The sequence below is a fragment of the Balaenoptera musculus genome, chromosome 16 (genome assembly GCF_009873245.2).
Source record: "Balaenoptera musculus isolate JJ_BM4_2016_0621 chromosome 16, mBalMus1.pri.v3, whole genome shotgun sequence".
NCBI lineage: Eukaryota > Metazoa > Chordata > Mammalia > Artiodactyla > Balaenopteridae > Balaenoptera > Balaenoptera musculus.
The window spans coordinates 49,979,687-49,998,320 of record NC_045800.1 but is presented as its reverse complement, the minus strand read 5'-3'; the positions used below and the strand labels follow the sequence as shown (position 1 = coordinate 49,998,320).

At 37.3% G+C, this 18,634-nt stretch overlaps 1 protein-coding gene and 1 pseudogene across 4 annotated transcripts in view; one reads left to right on the top strand and one right to left on the bottom strand.

The window, feature by feature from the left end:
- SHLD2 (shieldin complex subunit 2) overlaps positions 1 to 18,634 on the top strand; it is a 96,179-nt gene that overhangs the window by 13,488 nt on the left and 64,057 nt on the right. The window contains exon 3 of one of the 4 annotated variants that reach the window (XM_036829222.1): positions 14,145 to 14,229. The exons of the other annotated variants lie outside the window; for them this stretch is intronic. The gene's annotated coding sequence lies outside the window, so the exon portion shown is untranslated. The remainder of the gene's footprint in view (positions 1 to 14,144; positions 14,230 to 18,634) is intronic. 4 annotated transcript variants of the gene reach the window in all.
- Positions 3,293 to 3,767, bottom strand: LOC118882867 (annotated as a pseudogene).

The following is an 18,634-nucleotide window of genomic DNA, read 5'->3' as shown; positions in this document are numbered from 1 at the left end:
TATAAATATTTATGATCTTAGACTAGGCAGCAGTTCCTTAAATAGGACACCAAAAGCACAAATAGCCAAAGAAAAAATAGATAAATAGGACTTCGTCAAAATTGAAAACTTTTGTATATCAAAGGATATTATCAAGATAGTGAAATATCCAAGTACCAGTATCTTTTCGTAGAGTAAAAGGGTCCAGAACTCCGGATAGAATTCTCAGCTAGAGATGTAAATTTTGTCATCATCAGTGAGTAGGTAATGTAGATACAGTAACCCTGGGGTGGATGTTAGAAGAGCAAAGAGGGGAGCCCTGGGGGAGTGTCAGAATCTAAGGGCTGAGTAGAGAAAGGAAGGAAGGATCTGAGAGGTTGAAATATGAGTATGAATTACCATAAAAGCTTCCCCAACTCGATTTTAAGTTTCTTGAGGACTAAGACCATCATGTTCATCATTTTATCCACAGTTCTTATCATAAAGTAGGTTTTCAGTAAATGTCATTAAATGAAGACTGAGAAGTTTTAAGAAAAGAGTGGTCAGCAGTGTCAAATGTAGAAAATAGGTCAGCTACTATAAGGACAGAGCAGCAACTAGCTGATTGATCATCTTCTATAGAACAGTTTCAGTGGAATCTCCACGGTAGAGATAAATGCCTGGTTGCTGAGAACTAGAGTGAATAGTTGTGAGAGAGTGGAAGCAGTAAGTGCAGACATTCTTTTCAAAAAGCTTGTAGAGATACAGGATCATAGGTAGAGGGCATATTCTATCAAGATGAGAGACAGTTCAGCATGTTTATATGCTAAATGGAAAGAGTCAGAAGGAAGGGAGAAGTTGATGATACAGGAAGAAGGAGGTATGTGAGATTGATTGAACATTGTCCTTAAGAGTAGAGGGAACAGAGTGAGGATACTAGGTTTCAGTAGGAATAGGAATATTGTTTCCACGGAAGTAGGAATAAAGAAAGGATGGTGCAGATGGAGAAAAGTGTTGGGTGGTAGGTGAGGAATTTGGGGCATCAACACACTTGATGAATTTTTCAGTGAAGTGGGGGGATCACCTCATCAGCTGAGATTATAGAGGATGGTGATGGTGATTGTAGGGGAGAGTTTGAGGAGAAAGGGAGAATTTCATTGAGAGAAATGAGAGGGCTAACTGAATGGGATTACTTAAAAGAATTGTAATAATTTTTCATGGCTCTGGTATATATAGTTGTGTGATGATTTTTTCCCCCGTCTCTCAGGCCTCACCAGCCTGAGGGGCTGAGCAGACAAGTTGAACAACTGGATTGATTTTGGTTTGAGTTTTACAGGTCAGTATGGCAGACAGAGTAAGGATGCAAGAAATTACAGTAGTTAGAGCATTTCAAGCTCTGGGCCATTGAGTCTAGGCTCAGTAGCAAACAAATGAAACCAGAAAGTAGCTGCTGGGATATGAAGGGGTCAAAACTGGATATTGGATTTTAAGATTAAATAGGAGCAGTTGCTGGTTATGACTGAATGCAAGATCTGGCTATGGAATGGGTTTCTGAAGTGGAGAGAAAGTGAAGGTTCCTGGAGTTGAGATAAGGGAACTGTAGATCTAGAATTTTACAGGAGTCAGCTACACAGGAAGTGAGTTGCTCAGAATGGTGGCAGAGCAAGGGGTGGAAAGATTTTGAACCAGGTTCCAAAGCCTTTAGTGAATGTGGGAGAGTGACCAAGAGACCAGTGGATGACAAGGAGAGAGAGGTAGCAACAGATGACTTAAACCTCAAAAGACGTACCTTTATTTGAGGGTAAAGAACTGTGATGGTGAACAAGGCATGACTTACGTGCTTCACGTTTGCTGAGTGGGAGAGAATATCTCGCACCCAGATTAGTTTAGAGAGCAAGACTGCTGGCAACCAATTTAAATTGGTGGGGGTTTAGGGAATTTGCAGTGGAACAGTGTAAAGGGTTATCAGGAAGTATAGCTATTGGAGGGTGTGTGATGGTCGAAGAGGGAGACAGTACAGAGCAGAAATGAGATCAGAGTGCAGCAGGAAAGAGGGAGTAATCATAGGGGCTTGCGTTTTGGATGATTGTAAGAATATGGTGATTTTAGCTAATCTCAAAATTTTTATTAATTTTATGGGAAAAATGCGTTGATGCTGACAGACTGAGGTTCTGGGTTATGCACAAAGTTAGATGAGTTCATTGTTTTCAGGTCTACTTGGCAGTGTTTAGCAGTCTGTGGCTTTTGCTCAGCATGTCATAAAGAACCCTAGCATGGGGCTGTTTTCTTTTTGGCAAGGCTTAGCCCTGGGAAAGGAGGAAGGCAGGGGTGGAAGCGATTGGTGCTCACTTGATTTTTTGGCCTTGACAAACTTGTCTCTAAGGGGTGGGCATATGGGTAGAAGTAACCCTGAGTCCATATTGGGGTGAGAAATCATTAGGTCTTCAGGCCTTTGCACAGCAGACACCAGGTTAAGAGGGAGTGTAAAAATTTCTGAGTCACAAAAGGAGGGAATGGCAGTATAAATAGTTCTTGATCTCTTTAAAGGCATGTAAATTTAGTAATATTGCAGCAATAGTTAAGCCATATTTAAGTTATAAAGTATAACCTGAAATACTACATGTTAAATGTCTTTTTTTTTTTTTTGGCCGCGCGGGGCAGCTTTCAGGATCTTAGTTCCCGCACCAGGGGTTGAATCTAGGCCACAGCAGTGAAAGTGCCAAGTCCTAACTGGATGGACCGCCAGGGAATTCCCTAAATGTCTGTTTTTGGACGTTTAGAAAATGTATCAATTGATAAAGTTACAAAATAATATTCTGAGAGTTTTACCTCTCCCAATATGCCTTAAAACCAAAGGTTACACTACATTAATATTTGGCATATTTTAAACATGCTTTCAGACTTCCTCAGGTCACAAAATACTTAGAATCATGATGCATGGTGTTTTTGCAGAACACTAAGAAATACTGATGTATGTGATTTCATTGTACAAACTAAGAACAATTTTGCTAGCAGGTAATATGACTTCGTTGTATGTTTAACCATTTCTGCCTCTCACAAAATGATAAATAACCTTTGAAAGAAATCACATTTCACACTTTTCCCATCTTTGACCACTAGGCCAGTTTGCTTTGTTTTGTCATCTAGTAGAACTTTAGCTCAAAGGCAAGTGGTATCAAGTAAGAGTTAAGCAAAATTGACATACTCCATAAAGAAAACTTGGAAAATGTAGAGAAGTAGGAAGAAGGGTCACCTATGGCTCAAATCAACCATAGTTGACATTTGGGTGTTTGTTTATTTATTTATTCATTTTTTGTTTCTTGGGTTTTGGGGGTTTTTTTTGGATTGGGCTAAGTGGCTTTATTAGAGAAAGCCAAGATTACAAAGGACTTAAGAGTTGGCATTGGGGCCCTTCTTCTTGCCAGAGGCGGGCACAACATTGACAAAGCACTGGTTGTACTTCATACGCTTCTTGGCCCGGCCCATTTTCTTTTTCTCTTGTTTGGCCACCTTGGGAATCTGACCTCTTACTTTCCTGGCACGGGTCAGGGAACCATGGACTTTACCTCCAAACATGCGGCTGGCTACTTCCAGAGTGCTCAGAGTGCTCACAGCCTCCACCCCACACTGGCCCAGGGTAGCCTCATCCTGCAGGAGCAGGATCTGATCTTCTGGAATGAGGCCCTCCAACGAGGCTACATGAGCCTTGATCTGTCACCTGGCCGGTCACCTGGAGAGTGTGTAGCTCCTGCGTGCAGACAAACAGCTGCATGTTGGCGACTGAACCGCTTTACCACTGCCGCTAACGTGAAGATGGAGTTGAGAAAGAGGAAGGAATGAGGGTGTGCATGTCCTCTCCGCCTGCTGTGTGCCATGTCACTGGGTGTATTTTTTTTTTTTTATGTTTTTTTAAAAATTAATTAATTTATTTATTTTTGGCTGCGTTGGGTCTTCACTGTTGCCCTCGGGCTTTCTCTAGTTGCGGCGAGCAAGGGCTACTCTTTGTTGCGGTGCGCAGGCTTCTTATTGCGGTGGCTTCTCTTGTTGCAGAGCACGGGCTCTAGGCTCACAGGCTTCAGTAGTTGTGGCACGAGGGCTCAGTATTTGTGGCTCGCGGGCTCTAGAGCGCAGGCTCAGTAGTGGTGGTGCACGGGCTTAGTTGCTCCGTGGCATGTGGGATCTTCCCGGACTAGAGCTTGAACCCATGTCCCCTGCATTGGCAGGCGGATTCTTAACCATTGCGCCACCAGGGAAGTCCTCGGCGTATTTTTAGATTTAGTTTTTGTCTTAAATTTTGATTACTTGGTGTTTTGTTGGCTTGTTTTAGAAAATTATGCTTATACTACAAAAATAAACTAGTAACTTGCTTTTTCACATAGCATTACTCATAATCTTTCAAATATAATTTGTAATGACTGTGTAATACAAGTAATGTACCACTCTTTGTTTAATCCTTCCCCTAAAATTAGACTTATTTATTTATTTATGGCTGCACCACTCAGCTTGCGGGATCTTAGTTCCTGGACCAGAGCTGGAACCTGGGCCCTCAGCAGTGAGAGCTCTGAGTCCTAACCACTGGGCCACCAGGGAATTCCCTAGACTTCTTTAGTATTTCTAATTTTCCACAATATTAAACAATGATGCAATATGTGTATTTAAGGTTTTATCTTGTATTCTTATTTATTTCCATAGTATAGCTCCTTGGAAATTGATTTGTTTGATCAAAGGGTGTAAGCATTTCTGAAGATCCTGACACATACTGCTTAGAAAAAATTCTAAATGGAAGGGTAGCATGATCAGCACTCTGGTAATGACTGTAAATTTGCCAAATGGGCACAATAAATACCAAACGGAAAACACGCCATCATTTGAATATTGACTTCTATACAACAGATATGAGACTTAAATAGATGTATCTTGATAACGGAAACCATTCATGTCCTTATTCAAATGATTGCAGGCTGGGTGATGATGAATAGGTTCCGCATAGTATGTTGGATAATTGAATGACTACTGTGATGAGATGTGATCACTTGAAGCCACTGAGGGCTATGAGAATGGAAAATAAAACAATGCACTATTCTACTACAGGTACAGGTTGCAGACACTGAACCCATGTGCTGGAATCTGTAAGGAGATATTACTGGCTTATTAAGGATACAACTCAGGAATAGCCAAATGGAAGAGATATGTAGGGCAAGGTATGGGGGAAGGGGCGTGGAGCTTCCCATGCCTTCTTCCACATGCCACCCTTCCTGCACCTTGATGTGTTCACCAGCTGGGAAGCACTACACTTGTATTTTTTTTAAACAGATTTAATTTTAGTGATGGAATTCTTTATTGTTTCTCATAGTATTTTTTGTTGGTTTGTTTTGTTTTGATTTTAAAAGACATTAACCAGTCTTGAGGGATGGTCTGTGGAAAAGTGGGTTCTATCATATAAGTTTGGGAAACTGCATACTAGGTATATCCCTTGGCTCCTTGGAGATTCATGATGAGCATCAACTTTTATCAGGTTAATAAAGGCTCAGGGAAATGATGTTACTACTAATAATTTAACATTTATCAAGCACTTACTATTTTAAGGCTCTGTTCTAACAATCCCAGATTTTTTTTTTTTTTAAATCTTTATTGGAGTATAATTGCTTTACAATGGTGTGTTAGTTTCTGCTTTATAACAAAGTGAATCAGCTATACATATACATATATCCCCATATCTCAACCCCAGATGTTTTAATCTTTCTAATCTTTACAACAAATCTGTCTTTGCAATTGTCTCTTTTTTTTTTTTTTTTTTACAGGTGGGAAACCTGAGACCCAGAGTAGTGAAATAACATGTTCCAAATATCATGTCTAGGCCAGGAGGTGGAAGAGCAGGGATTCAAACCCAGATAGTCTGACTCCAGAGGGCTCCAGGCGCTATGTTGTACTGTTTGTAACCAGTGAAGAAACTGGTTTAGCGTTAAGTCCGGCATTTCTCAAACTTGTTTGACTGTGGAAACTCATTATCTTTCAATATTTTTATAGGGATTAGTCTTCCATGAAGTTAACTCTGAAAAATGCTGCTTCGAGCCAGCCTACGCTGGTGATCTGCAGTCTTTCAAAAAGTGTTGCTTTAGAATAGAACTAGTTTTTTTGTTTTTTTTTTTAACTTGGTTCTCTTTTGATAATATTAAATGTATACTTATTTATTTGTTACTTTTTTTCTACTCAAAAGCCTAATATTTTGACTTGAAGGTATTTTATATTCTCTTTCACAGTGACCGTCATAGGAATTTTTAAAAGGTCAACATCACTCTTTAGTACTTTTGAGGTACTAAAACAGTTCATAATCCAAATCAGTATTTTACTTTGCTTTCTCTGCTCTAATATTATATTATCATAAAATTTTTAAAATAAATTAAGAAACTGACAGGTGTTTAGTGCCATGGAGCATTATAATAATTGACATCAGAGTCTGAACCTTGGCTCTGCCTCTGTATTAGCTATGTAATCTTAGAAAAGGTACTTCATTTCTCAAAACTTCTGTTTCTTCCTCTAAAAGGTTAAGGTGGCTGTGAGAATTAAATGTAGTATCTGGCACATAGAAGGGTCACAGTAAATGTTAATTACTCTTCTTTTTTTTTTTTTTCTTAAGTTATCTCGATTCTATATACCATTAATGATTATGAAAATAGTTGGAAAAGAAAAATCAGTTTTAAATTTGAACTGTCTCAGCATTATGCTGATATCAGCTACATTTCTGATAAAGTGATGTTGTCATGATACAGGTTGTATGGGAGTTAAAACCAGTTTCCTTCCGGCTTTCCAACTGACATAATAAGCAAAACCTGACTAGGCAAACATAGACCTATTTATTAGATCACTTATTATTAATGTTAAACTAGCTTTGGTGCTGACTTTTCCTGTTCTTTTTGAAATTTCACTGTTGTCATTTAAAATCTGACCTTCAAAAGCTTTGTAAAATGCTTAATGGTTTAAATTATCCTTCAGAACATAAGAAGTATATTTTCCAAAGTGGTGTTCTCTATCTAGCAATATGTTCAAAATCATGCAGGAGGACAGAATTGCTTATATTTTCACATTATCTACTGGAGGCTTATTCAGTTTTTATGGCAATCAACTTCTGGCTTTAGGGACAGTACTTAACATGTATAACCAAAGCATGAATAATCATTTAAAACAAAGCTATTAAAAGAAAAATCTATGAGGATTTTTCAATTTCACAATGATTTACTGCCTAAGCAAAAAGAAAATCGGTTTGGTTTGAGCTGTATGTGGGAGATCTCTAATATTCTATTCTAAGTGCCTCGTATAGCCCTGGTACATAGTAAACACTCAGTAAATATTTATTGACCGACTGAATTTGGTTTCTAATCCCAACTATGTGCCTTGCAACTTCTGTAACCTTGGACTTTCTTGCACCTTCTAAACTTCAGTTTCCTCTTATGTAAAAAAGGAGGTATCAATATTAACTTCCCAGTATTGTTGTAACAATTAAGTGTTCATGCATTAAAATAGCCAGTCCAGCACATGGCACATAGTAGGCAAACAGTGCACTACATGTTTCCCCAGACACATCATTTCATTCTTCAGTAATGTTCTTTTCAGGTACTCTTTTTCTTTCTCATTACCTAAACATTTAGAAGCTGTATTCAAGAGATAAGATGAATGTTTGCCAATTAAACTGAAATTATATTCCTTTGTAGCCCAGACTTGGAATGTTTTAGCAAAAATGATTGTATGTCTGACAGACCTTGGTTTGAATCCTGGCTTTGCAGTGTACTAGTGTTGTGACCTTAGGGAAGTTACTTAACCTCTCTGTAAGGTATTGTGAGCTGAAATGAGTTAAATATATAAAGCCTCTAGTTCCATTGCCTGGTTCGCATAGGCCCCAAATAGATGTTATTATTTTAAGTTGAAACTGTTATTTAATCTGATAATTTACATAATTAATTCATGTAGATTGAGAGCCTACTCTACTCAAATGCCATTAAGAGCAAGCAGGAAGATTGTGAATGGACACTGGGCAAATTATTATGTAGGTGACTGAATTTTACCTTGCCTAGAATTAGGTTCAGCAGAAGTGGTATTTTCTATTATATTTGAGGTAAAATAAATTAATTTTTGCATTTTTATTATTATTGCATTTGGCATGGCCTTTTTTTTTTGGATGTTGCTTTTCTGTATTGAATATCAAAATTTAAAAAAATGAATGTCAGAGATAGCTTCATGAGGGCTAAAGCAGACCAGGTAAATTTTGCTGTCTAAAAAATTTTTCGGGGGACTTCCCTGGTGGTCCAGTGGTAAAGAACCCGCCATACAATGCAGGGAATGCGGGTTTGATCCCTGGTCAGGGAACTAAGATCCCACATGCCACGGGGCAACTAAGCCCGCGTGCCACAACTTCTGAGCTAGTGTGCCTCAACTAGAGAGCCTGTGTGCCGCAAACTACAGAGCCCACATGCCCTGGAGCCTGCACACCACAACTAGAGAAGAGGAAAAAAAACCCTCATGCCACAACTAGAGAGAAGCCCACGCACCGCAACAAAGATCCCGTGTGCCACAACTAAGACCCAACACAACCAAAAATAAAGTAAATAAGTAAATAATAAATCTTAAATAAATAAATAAATAATAAAAAGTATTTCGGGACTTCCCTGGTGGCGCAGTGGTTAAGAATCCACCTGCCAGTGCAGGGGACACGGGTTCAAGCCCTGGTCCGGGAAGATCCCACATGCTGTGGAGCAACTAAGCCCATGAGCCACAACTACTGAGCCCACATGCCACAACTACTGAAGCCCGCGCACCTAGAGCCTGTGCTCCATAACAAGAGAAGCCACCGTAATGGGAAGCCCGCGCACCACAACAAAGAGTAGCCCCGCTCACTGCAACTAGAGAAAGCCCGCGCACAGCAATGAAGACCCAATGCAGCCAAAAAATAATAATAAATAAATAGATAAAATAAAAAGTTTGTCATCTTTTGCTGATCTTCTTCATTAGAAATAAACATGTTCCTCTCCTGTACTAAAATTCAACATACGATATTGGTAAGCCAAATTTAATAAAACATTCTGCCCATTTTAAAACTCACTTGTTTAGATATTATATAAAATTGATTCCTACCCTGGCAGGCTAAGCATTGCAAAGCTGGTGATAAAAGATTTTTATGCGAACTCCTGACAAATAGAAAAGCTTAAGGATGGTATTCGGCATTATAGAAAAAGGTTTATTTCTGAAAATGTTTCTAGGGACTTCGCTGGTGGTCCAGTGGCTAAGACTCCATGCTCCTAATGCAGGGGGCCCGGGTTCAATCCCTGGTCAAGGAACTAGATCCCACATGCCCAACTAAGAATTTGTATGCCACAACTAAAGATCCTGTATGCCACAGGTAAAGATCCCGTATGCGGCAACAAAGATCCCACACAAGGCATGGAAGATCCTGCATGCCACAACTAAGACCTGTCACAACCAAAATAAATAAATATATAAATAAAAATGCTTCTAATGTCCATATCAAATTAACAATAAGGTTTTTAAAGAAATACCAAAATAATCATCATTTATTTTGGAAGTTAACTTTCTTTGAAAAGATGTTAACATCTGTTTTTTGTTTTGTAGGGTTTCTTTCATTAATTAAAGTATAATTCACATAACATAAACGTTTCAGTGGCTTTGAGTATAATCAGTGTTGTGCAACCATCACCATTATCTAGTTCCAGAACTTTTTCATCGCCCTCAAAGGAAACCCCTCTTAAGTTTTCCCCCTTCTCCTAGCCCCTGGCAGCCATATCTCTGTTTATATCTCTATGGAGTTGCCTATTCTGAGTAATTCATATAAATAGAATCATACAATATATTGCCTTATGTGTCTGGTTCCTTTAATGTAGCGTGTTTTCAGAGTTTACCTGTGATGTGGCATATCAGTACTTTGTAGCTCTTCTGGGCTGAATAATATTCCATTGTGAGGATATACCACATTTGGTTCTTCCCTTCATCAGTTGATGGATGTTTGGGTTATTTCCACTTTTTGACAGATAGGAATGATGCTGCTATGAACATTCGTTTACAGGTTTTTGTGTGGACGTATGTTTTCAATTCTCCTTGGTGTATACCTAGGATGTAATTACTGGGTTATATGATATCTCTATGTTTAACTTTTTGAGGAACTGTCAAACAGTTTTTCTGAAGCAGCTGTATCATGTTATATAGTTTTTAATGTTATTTAAGATACTTGGAAGAAATGAGAAAGAAGTTTATGAAAATGTTAACCTAAGCATGTTAGTACTCATGAGAGTCATTCTGGCAAGCCAGGTGGAAGTCTCAGTTTGCCTCATTTGCTTTTCAGAATGAACACATTAAAGTATAAACCTACACTATAGAAGTAGTGTCAGTTTTTAGTCTCTCTTGTTCCTTCACCCACCCACTTCTCCTAAAAGTTTGGAATATGCTTGGAATTAATGCTGTTTACTTTCACATAAGGATAGGTGTCTAAAAGTGACATATTAAGTTTCCTGCTTTGCTTTTCCGTAATGAGTTTCATATTTTATTATGTAGTTTACTAAAGCAGAGAAACTGATCTGGTCTTTCTACGGAAAACATTCTTTTTTTTTTTTTTTTTTTTCCTAAAAAGGGCATCTGTTCTTATTTATAAGAAAATAATGTCAAAGTGATACATTCATGTGTTATTAATTCCCCTATACTTAACTATGGTATATGCATTCTATGTTTTCATAATTTAACATTGAGCATTTGAAAAAATTCACAACAGGTTATTAACATGAATCCTCATGTAGATAAATAAAACTAGAAGAAAAGTAACATCCCAACATTTAAAACAGAGGTAGCTAAGTTAATTATAACTCACTGCCATGGTAGCTGTACTTAAAAGGAAAAGGCCTGTGGATCAGAAAACATTCTTAATCAAAATTCAAAATAAAAAAACAATTAAAAAATTAAAAATTAAAAGTAGATTTAATTGCTTATGTTTAAATTTTCTTGGATATAAAAATATTTTTCAGAAATATCACATGAAGACCTTACTTAAAAATCTTTGTGTAAAAAATGTTGTGTTAATGTAGTGGGTGCTTTAGAGATGCTTTTGTCTCCTCTGCTGATGATGCTACCCTTGTCTCTTTTGTTCTCACTAGTCATTGTCAACTATTCAGACAAACTCCTATTCTAACAAATATTTATACAACCTTCATAAATTTACATGAAATGAAATCATTATAAAGAAATAAAGTATATTGGTTTCATTGGGGAAATAGACTTACAAAGCAGAAAGGGTATTCAAGAGAAATAATATTTATGGAGTAATTTCTAATGCTAGATTGGAGCTTACGTTCTTTTCATGCCTTTCTCATTTAAGGTGACAATCCACATGAATTTTATGTTTGGAAGAAGAAATGTGATTATCAATCATTCCATAAAGCTTGATGTGAACCCTGGCTCTCTAGGATAAATTAATCTTTATTTCTTTAAGGATGTATCATAGAGATTGAGTTGTTTTCTTTGAGTAATGAAAAATTAAGGGGTTTCTTTTTTAGGTAAACTCAGGTTTTAAACTATGGAAGTCAGCTTTGCAATGTGGACATCGAATTCATTGTTTACTAAATTCTGTAATGTTAACCTATAATTTTCAGTTGTTTTGCAATATTTTTGTTCTTAACATAATTTATGTTATTGGGTTGGGTAATTTTATCTACTTCATGTCTGGAATGTCTAAGTATAGGTAGTTGCATTTGAACTAGAGAAATGTTGGGTTTTAAACAGAATTTCTCTCTGAATATTGAATCTTTTTTTTTTTTGGCCGTGCCGCACCTGGCATCCAGGATCTTAGTTCCCTGACCAGGGATCGAACCTGTGCCCCCTGCAGTGGAAGCATGGAGTCTTAACCAGCGGACTGCCAGGGAAGTCCCTGAGTATTGAATCTTTTAATAAGTTTTTTTTATTACATTTTTTGGTCCATTGTATTAATTTTTCAGTTGATAACCTTTGGTACTGACTAGAAGTAGTATAGAAACTGCTTTCTACCTCAAAAAAATTAATTTTAGATTAAAATATCGACCTCAAAAAATTAAAAATAGAATTACTGTGTGATTCAGCAATTCCACTTTGGGGAACATATTCTAAAGAAGTGAAATCCCTGTCTTGAAGAGATATCTGCACCCCCATGTTCATTGTAGCATTATTTATCATAGCCAAGACATGGAAATAACCTAGGTGTTCATTGATGGCTGAATGGATAAAGAAAATGTGGTGTATGGGACTTCCCTGGTGGTGCAGTGGTTAAGAATCCGCCTGCCAATGCAGGGGACACGGGTTTGAGCCCTGGTCTGGGAAGATCCCACATGCCGTGGAGCAACTAAGCCCGTGCGCCACTACTGAGCCGGCGCTCTAGAGCCTGAGAACCACAACTACTGAGCCCATGCGCCACAACTACTGAGCCTGCATTCTAGAGCCTGTGAACCACAACTACTGAGGCCCGCGCGCCTAGAGCCCGTGCTCTGCAACAAGAGAAGCCACTGCAATGAGAAGCCCGCGCACCGCAATGAAGAGTAGCCCCCACTCGACGCAACTAGAGAAAGCCCGTGCACAGCAACGAAGACCCGATGCAGCCAAAAATAAATAAATAAATAACTTAATTAATTACAAAAAAAGAAAAAATACTGACTTGGACCTGGGAGGCCAAATCATTTTTTAAAAAGAGAAAATGTGGTGTGTATATATACAATGGAGTATTATTCAACCATAAAAATAAGGAAATCCTGCCATTTGCAACAACATGGATGGACCTCAAGGGCATTATGCTAAGTAAAATAAGCCAGACCGAGAAAGACAAATACTGTATGATACCACTTAAATGTGGAATATAAAAAACTGAAGGCACAGAAACAGAACAGATTGGTGGTTGTCAGAGGGGTGGGCATGGGGAGATAGGGGAAGGTGGTCAAAAGGTACAGACGTCAGTTATAAGATAAATAAGTTCTGGAGATGTAATGTACAGCATGGTGACTATAGTTAACAGTACTACATTAAATATTTAAAAATTGCGAACAGAGTAAATCTTAAGCGTTCTCATCACAAGAAAAAAAATTTATAACTATGTGAGGTGATGGTTGTTAACTTATTGTGGTAATCATTTTGTAATATATACATATATCAAATCATTATACCCTATACCTTAAACTAATGCAATGTTATATGTCAATTATATCTCAATAAAACTGGGGGGAAAATCCTCCCAGATAAAATATTGATGGCTGCAATTTTTATTTAAGATATTGGTGAAGGGAAAGAAGCAGGGAATTTTGGAGGTCAAGTTTTATATAGTGAAACCCAACTTAGTGATTTATACATACTTAAAAACACTATGAGTGATCTGTGACCAAAATGTGATTTCTAGGAGAAATGAATATTATGTAGATGGAGTATCTGCCCACGCTTTTTTGTTCTTGGTGTTCAAACTCTGATCTTGTTGCCAAGATAAAGGAAAATGTTCCTTCAATTGCAAATTGTAGTGTATTTCTCCATAAAAAGAGTATAGTTCAAATAGTACTCTTAATTCTAGTTATTCATTTGTTAAATAAATATTTTAAGCTTCTAATAGAAGTCAGGTACTCTGTTACATACTGTTTACGTTTACAAGGATCCAAAGATGAATAAAAGTGTGGGACAACTCTGAATCTCAAGTAACTATTTTTTTGCTAGCTGTTAGAGCACAAAAGAAGAGATTGAAAGCCACCTAACATGGTTATATTTATTCTTTTCTTTTCTCCATGGTTCTTAGGTACGTATGGATTAAATTGGCCTTTATTTCTTGCCCAGGATCTCAACTTTATTTCATACTTTTTTCCTTTGGAAAGATGTTTCTCAGGTTTTATAACAAAGTAGAACTGAACTTGGAGAGCACAATCTGTGCATAAGTTGGAGACTTTACCTCTTTAGAAGTGGAAAAATGCTGGTTTCAGCATTACTGAGTTAATGTATAGTTAGGACCAAGTTTTCAGTTCTAATTGCTGACTTACTTAGTGAGTGAATGATTGATCATAATCAACTAAGAAGTGTAAGATAAAGCCTGGTATCATGAGTAGTTTTTCAGGTGCAGTCAGTTCTTCAGAATTATAAGCATCTTTACAGACAACCTTCATTAATTGTTATTTCTGTTTCTCTTGGGTCATCAGACAGTTTATCTTCGTTCCCCCACAGTCCCCCCTTTTTGGAGATATATGTGAAAGGGTTAGAGGCCTTGATGTTTGAATAGACAAGGTAAGCATTCAAATAAACTTTTCAGTGTCATTGTGACAATTAAATTGAATGATTTGAAATAAAAAATAATTTCAGTTATTTAAAAATAGTAAAGTATTAACTGTGTTAATATTTATTTCTAACACTGCTGTAAGCACTTTATGTTCATTATTGGGTTGAAGCCTCATTACAGTCCTGGGAGAGGGATACTGTTACACGCACTTTATAGACGGGGGAACTGAAGCACGGAAACCTAGGGATTTCTGCTCTTGATGTCACGCATTTGACAAGAGTTATGATAGCACAGGCGTAATGTTGCTTTTTTTTTGCCCTTTTCCACCCATCAAATGCATTCGTTTGTGTTGTTTTCTATTTTGCAGGACAATTTTGTTAGACTTCTTGGTTTCCAGAGGTCACAGTTAGTTGCCAAGGTGGTTTTATGTCCTTGGGAAATCCTTAAGTACCTTATTTCCTTATCTTCCATATTTTTCTTCTTCAGAGTTATACAGTTTAACGAGCCAAGTAGTTTGTCAGGGATCATCCAGACAGACAGTACTTCTTGGTCCCCACCCTCACTTCCCCTCCTCAGAGGTAACCACTCTCAACTCCTAGCTGTTTGGTATTTACCTGTGATTTTTCAAGTAATGTATTTGATGCTTTCAGTTTAGGACATAACTTGTTTATATGGTTTTTTGTGTTCTTATCACTAACTCAACTCAAAATTTGCTACCAGTTGCCCAAATTTCCTGTTTTCTTTCACATAATTTATTCTGTCAATGTCGTCATCTCAGAGAAGTCCCTCCAGAGTAACGTGCTCCAGTCTGGAGCGGTTTCCATTTTCTCATAGTGCCCAGCTATTATTCTAGGCATTTCCTTTTCTTCTGTGTTGGATCTTCTGTTTCTTCTGTTCTATGTCTTCCTCTTTCTTGGTTTACTCCCACAATTTGCTGAAGAAAGGGTGAATGGGAGGCAAATTATTTGATATGTTGCATTTCTGAAAATGCCTTTATTTTCCTCTTAACCTTGATAAATAATTTGGCCTGAGTATAACATTCAGATTGGGAATCAATGCTGTCGTAAGGTTCTTAGAACAGGTTAAGTGGTACTGTCATTCTTTGTTATCCCCGGGGAGTGGTTCCAGGACCTCCCTTGGACACCAGAATCCTCAGATTTCTCAAGTCCCTTATGAAAAATGGCACAGTATTTGTATGTAACCTATGCACATCCTCCTGTATACTTTAAATCATCTCTAGATTACTTATAATACCTAATACAAGGTAAATGCTATGTAAATAGTTGTGAATACAATGTAAGTGCTATGTTAATAGTTGCTGGCATGCAACAAATTCAAGTTTTGCTTTTTGGAACTTTCTGGATTTTGTTTTTTGATCTGCAGTTTGTTGAATCTGCAGATGTGGAACCCATGTATATGGTAGGCTGGCTGTATGTTATTTGAAGACTGTGTAAAGTTAAAGATGTAAATTGAAAATCCTATAGCAATGGCTAAAAAACCAGTACAAAGCACAAATGAAACAAATAGTAGTGCCGTTAAGCACTGTTTGGAGGGAAACATTGCATTAAATTCTTATATTAGGAAAGAAGAAAGGTCTCAAGTCAGTGGTCTAAACCAGAGATCAGCAAACTTCAGCTTGTAGGCCAAATCCAGCCCATCACCTGTGCCTGTGTGGCTTGTGACCTAGAATGGTTATTATGTAATAAAATGGCTGAAAAAGAATCAAAAGGAGACTAATATTTTGTTACATGTGAAAAATAGGAAAATCAAATTTCGGTGACTGTAAAGTTTTATTGGAACATAGCCATGCTCATTTGTTTATGTATTGTCCATGGCTGCTTTCTTGCTACATCCACAGTGTACAGTAATTATAACAGACTGTATGATCTGCAAAGCCTAAAATACTTACTTTGTGACCTGTTGTAGAAAACATTTGCCAACCTTAGCTATGGATCCTAAAGATTTTAAAGCAATAATATGGATATATATTTCTCTTTCACCACCTTTATTCAACATTGAACTAGTGGTCCTAGAAAGTGTAATAAGTCAAGAAAAAGAACATAATTAAGCATAAAAATTAGAAAAGAAGTAAAACTGTTACTTACATATAACATGATTGTGTACATGGAAAACCCGATAGAGTCTACAAAAAACAATTTTAATAAGTGAATTTAGCAAAATCACTATATGAAAATAATTTGTAGTTCTCTATATTAGCAATGAACTATTTGAAAACTGAAATAAAAACTGTTATTTCTGATAGCATAAAAAAAAGCAAATACCTATGAATAAATCTAACTAAGGATATGCTCTCAACACTGAAAAGGTAGAAACATTGCTAGTGTAAGTTTAAAAAAAAACCTAGATAAATGGTGATATTCCATATTCATGGATTGGAAGACTCAACATTATTAAGATGGAATTCTCTCTAAATTGACCGATAGATTAATTTCAGTCTTCTTCAACATCCTAGTAGGCTTTGTTTGAAGAAATAGATAAGACGATTCTATAAACTTATCAAGATGTAAAGGTCTAAGAATAGCCAAAATAATTTTGAAAAACACAGTTGGAGGACTTTTGTTTCCTGATGTCAGGATTTTCCACAAAGCTACAGTAATCAAGACAGTGTAGTGTTGGCATAAGGATAGACATTTAGGTCAATGATACATAATAGAGATCTCAGAAATAGACTCATGCATTTTCCCACCAAAGTGCCAAGTCAGTCCAATGGGAGAAAGAAAGACAAATGTTGCTCTAACTTGATATCTATATGGAAAACAATGAACTATCACCTCAACTCATTCCATACACAGAAACTAATTTGCAGTGGATCATATATCTAAAATGCAAAAGCAAAAACAGTACAACTTCTGTATTATCTCTCACTTCATAACAAATTTCCCAATACTTCCTGGGTTAAAGCAACAAATATTTATTATGTTACAGTTACTCTGTGTCAGGAACACAGGAGGAATTTAGCTAGGTAATTCTAGCACAGAGTCTCTCATCTGGTTGTAGGCAAGATTTTAGCAAGAGTATAATCATCTGAAGGCTTGACTGGGGCTGGAGAATCCCCTTCTAAGATGGCTTATGTCCCACGGCTATTGGCTAGAGGCCTCAGCTCTTCACTGGCTATTGGCTGGAGACTCGGTTCTTCACCACATGAGCCTATTCTTAGGGCTGTTTGAGCGCCCTCATAACATGGCAGCTGACTTCCCTCAGAGTAAGTGATCAAAGAGGGAGCACAAGGAGGAAGTGGCATTGCCTTTTATGACAAAGTCTTGGGAGTCACATACCATCACTTGAACCATATTCTACTCATTACTCCAGCCCATGTTTAAGGGTAGAGGAATTAAGCCTCACCTCCTGAAGGGAGGAGTATCAAATAATTTGTGGATATATTTTTTAAATGTCATAGCTTCTAGAAGAAAAAAAAAAAAGGAGAATATCCCTATGACTTTGGAGTATCAAATATTTATTGGATAAGATCCTAAAAGAAAAAAGACATGTAAAAGAAAAAAATTGATAAATTGGACCTCAACTAATTTAACATTACTGCCTTTTACAAGATAACACTAAGGGACTTCCCTGGTGGTCCAGTGGCTAAGGCTGCACACTTCCAGTGCAGGGGGCCCAAGTTCGATCCCTGGTCAGGGAACTAGATCCCACATGCCACAACTAAGAGTTCTCATGGCACAACTAAAGATCCCACGTGCCACAACTAAGACACGGCACAGCCAAATAAATAAATAAATATTTTAAAAAGTAATAAAAGATACCACTAAGAAAAAGAGTAGGTAAGTCCAGAGTGGGGAAAAAAAATTTCCAGCATATCTATCTGTGAAAGGACTTATATCTAGGGTATGTAAAGAAGTGTAATAACTCAATAGTAAAATGAGGAAAAGAGGAATAACCCAGTAACAGACTTCCCCAAAGAGGATATACTAATGACCAATAAGCACTTGCAAAGGTAGTCAACATCACTTAGTCAACAGGGAAATAATGCAAAGTAAATTCATCATGAGATACCATCTCACACACTCTAGAATGGCTAACAAGAGAAAGGCTGAAGATACTAAATGTTGGGCATGATGTGATGCAGCTGGAACTCATCCATTGCTGATGGGTGTGCCAGATAGTGTAGCTACTTTGGAGAACTGTTTGGCATTTTCTACTGAAGTTAAACATATATACATCCTATTATTTAACATTCTACCCCTATATATTTAATGAAGGGAAATGAAAACATATTTCCTCAAAATTATGAATTCAAGAATGTTCATAGCAGTCTTATTCATAAAAGCCCCAAACTGGAAACAACTGAGATGTCCATGTACAGGAAAATGGATAAACAACTTGTGGTGTATTTTGTGTGTGTGTGTGTGGTGTATTCACAGTACCCAACACCTGATA